The following is a 2931-nucleotide window of genomic DNA, read 5'->3' as shown; positions in this document are numbered from 1 at the left end:
TTCCTGGCCACGCAGCAATCACAGCTTGCCCTGCCTTGGGATTAACACCTCGCATCACACTTCATCTCACCGTGTCTCCCACGTTTCCTTAACAACAAGCTACATCACTAAAATCCCATGGCTTTGGCAGGGCTGGTGGTTTTAGGAAAAATACAGGCTGCTTGTTCTTTTTGCATAATGGTCCTGTCATTTTCCTCCCTGCAACTACGCCACTCTTCTCTGCACGTAGTGAGCTTTTCTTTTGCACAACTTTGCTACCAAAGCAGCTCCCTGTTCTACAGCCTGTGCAAATTAAATACCTGTGATACTTAACCCAGACTTCTGTACCTTTGTGCGTGACTGTTTACATATACATTTGTGAGATGGGAAATAAACAAGCTATCAACTTCACTCTTGTCTAATGCTGTAATCCTCCCATAAAACATTCATTACTGAGTATACAAAATAAGCCTTTGTATCAGCCGTAATCAAATGGAGCTATCTATGTGACAGTAGAGTTCCTTCTATCTTTCCACACCTGCTTCTCCCCCCTTAGGAGTAGCAGCCTGCCTGCACATCCATTACCTAGGCTTGAGGATAATTTTTTTCTTCAACCTCCAGCAACCTGAAACAATACATCTGCTTTCTAAATCACACCATGAAGAAAAAGCTTACTCCCAGCTACAGCCGTGTCAGCATTCATGCACTGAAAGAGGGTACAGCATTTTATCTCAACTGTGAAGTTCATGTGATCACAATTCTTACAATAAGGCTGGTAAAAGCAAAACTGTGGAAAGGTGTGTTCCCCTCCCTCTTCCTGAAGCATCAATTTATCCATGTATTTTACCTTTCTTCCCCAGAAAAGAACAAGCTATTGTAAAACACTACAAAATAATTAATATAGCCCAAAAATGAAGGTCCAGCTGCACTAATCTAAGTTTATGGTTGGGCTGCTCAGTGCCAAGTTTTCTCTTCAAGTTTGTGTTTGAAGTATCTTTTAGTCCACCAAGGTCTATAGCTGTGGGTTACTTGTACCCATGAGGCTCGACAGTCTTCCCTGTAAGTCTGCCATTCCCTCTGTAACACAGACAATACAACTTCCTGTAACTACCAAAGACCTCTTACTGCTGTATGATTTTTTTTAAATTTTTTTTTTATAGTCACATGGACCCCATTCTATTCTGGTTGATTATGAAAGGATGGCTAATAGCCTGATGGATTTTGAAATAAAATCCAGGAGAGCATTTAGCCTCCCCCACACAAGTCAGACATTTTATTCATGTAATGCAGCAACACCTTCTACTCCAGCACTATGACTGACGTTTCCTACAAAGGAAAATTTCCAGCTAAATAATAATCAGTACATCACGCCTGATTCCAGGGGAGCTCACCAACAGAACTATTTCTGTTACCTGACTTTGTCTACAGTGAGCCATGGAGTTTAGAATCTAAAGCAAGATGTTAGAAAAAGCAAACTTTCTTTTTATCCGTAATTAGTTACAGGAAAGCTTGAAACTCAAAACTTCTTGCCTTATTTCTGACAATCACCAAGAGGTTATTTTTCTGAAAGGGGCTCTGGCTGTTACCAAGTGTTCAAAGCTGCCTCTAAAATGAGGAGAGTTCTTACCAATATATTTAACCTTCGCAGCAAATAACTAACAGCCACTCATCACCAAGTAAGTAGGAGAGCAATACACATCACGACGTCATTGCAAAATGAATCTGGGAAGAGGGAGAAAAATCAAACCATTACTGACCCACCATTTTGGTAGTTCCATGGATACATTTAAAACAAGAAAGAAACCCCATATACAGACTTAAAAGTTCAGTACCCCATTCTTACAAGTGTCAGATACAGTACAAACTAATCCTTCACAGCAATAGACCCCCACAAGAACTGCAGCTACAGCAGAACCCCTCTAACCCAAGAATAATCAGCATTATTCTGAAGAACAGTATTTCGCTTTTATATCCTCCCAGATTCCAGCAACCCACTGCTTTGAGATTAGGAATTTTCATCAGCTCCAGTGATCTGCAAAAAAAATTAAAACAATCCCAAACCTATCGCCTTGTAAATTAAAAGTGATCCCAGGATAACAGACCAGCAATTAGCTTGAGGTAAAACGTACTGAAAAACATCTGTCCATGGGATTCCTTGTGCGTGGCTACTGTTTTAGAAGCTCAACTACTTGACTAAACAAGAGCAATAATCTCAAAAACCAAATGCTATTTCTGCAGATCGATGCAGTTATTGACGTTACATCTTCCTCTTCCACATGCATTGCTTTTCACAGGTACGTTACCCAGTAAGTTATTGTTATTTTTGAAGACCTACAATAAACGAAAATAGCCGGTTAGTTGAAGCAGTATAGTCCTGTCCCCCCCAAATATACATACTTTCATTTTAACATTAGTGTCATTTACAGCCACCCACACTCTAAAGAAATAGGAAAATTACCCACACCTCACACCTACTCAATTCTTTGCCTTCTGGGGAACACTTAAGACACTGATTTATAACAGCTTTCTGCTCAAGGCCTCTCACCTCTGAAACAGCATTGATTTGGTATCAAGTAAATGCTAAAGCATCATGAAATTTTACATCTGTTCCATTTTCTTTGTTTTAAGCTATAAAATAAAGTAATAAAAAACTCAAACCTCAGGAAATGCCTCAAAAGGGAATGAGGCAGAATTGCACCACTGTTACCATACTCTCAGGCAGGGCAACTTAGGGCAGCTTACTCCCCATTGGGAAGCCTTTACTACTGTTAGCCATTAAGAAACCTTATTGAGAAAAGTCACTTAACCTATTCAAATGTTTTGCTTTGCTTTGATCAATCACCAGACTTCATTGGCTTAAAGATACCTTAGCTTAAACATACTGTACTGCTATCCAGCAACGGAATCTTTTCTAGAAGGATGTCACCAAAGACAGTAAGAAAAAAACCACAA

The sequence above is a fragment of the Harpia harpyja genome, chromosome 12 (genome assembly GCF_026419915.1).
Source record: "Harpia harpyja isolate bHarHar1 chromosome 12, bHarHar1 primary haplotype, whole genome shotgun sequence".
NCBI classification, from domain to species: Eukaryota; Metazoa; Chordata; class Aves; order Accipitriformes; family Accipitridae; genus Harpia; species Harpia harpyja.
This window is presented reverse-complemented; position numbering follows the sequence as displayed.